Here is an 806-nt window from a genome sequence, read left to right on the forward strand (position 1 = left end):
AAAATCAGATGATGAGACCAGGCCTTAGAAGCAGCTTATTCAGAAAATCCGGAATCTTCCTTTCATCGTGGAAGGCGAAGTCGATCATTTCGCAAGGACAAATTTTACGATCTCCGTCTCTTCTCCCTCCTTCCGGCCTCGTTATTCTCTCTCTTCGGCAGTTATTTATTTGTTGTTCTTCTCTGACACCTTTTTCGTGTTCCTTTGTATTCGTGAATTATTATTATTCGTGAATCGCGAAAATTCCCGGGTGGGAATTTTCACGCCACGTCTGTACAACGGAAGAGGGGCCGCCCCTCGCACGAATCACTTATTTTCTCTCTTTTTTGTACTGAAAACGTTTTCCATACAAGGAAAGCTTAAGGTGCTTATTTATCTAATAATTTTCTGAACTTTGTGTACAGCGATGAACGTTCGTATAGTGAATTTTGCCATTTTATTTCTTTTTCGCTTCGAACACAAAATGGCACCGTAACAGGTAAAAGGTGACGAAATGTGTTTATTCACAATTTTTTATTTAATTTTTAGAAATTGCGTTTTTTGTAATACGTAATAAGATAATCAGGTGATTATTTTTTGTATTCTATTTTTTCTTCAATAGTTTTTTTTCGCTCGGGTCTGAGGGCAGCATGTGTCTAGCTCGCCTGGCATTCCTGCTCTGGCACTCATACTGGCAAGACGCGCGTCCCGCCCGTCCGCAGACGCCGCCGCACCTGCGCCGCTGCTGATCACAGAGATCTGAAGTGAGCGATTCTGAAAGCTCGCCGCCATGGCTTCGGCCCAAATGGACAAGCTTAGCCGCGAGA

This window comes from Penaeus monodon, chromosome 23 (assembly GCF_015228065.2).
Source record: "Penaeus monodon isolate SGIC_2016 chromosome 23, NSTDA_Pmon_1, whole genome shotgun sequence".
NCBI lineage: Eukaryota > Metazoa > Arthropoda > Malacostraca > Decapoda > Penaeidae > Penaeus > Penaeus monodon.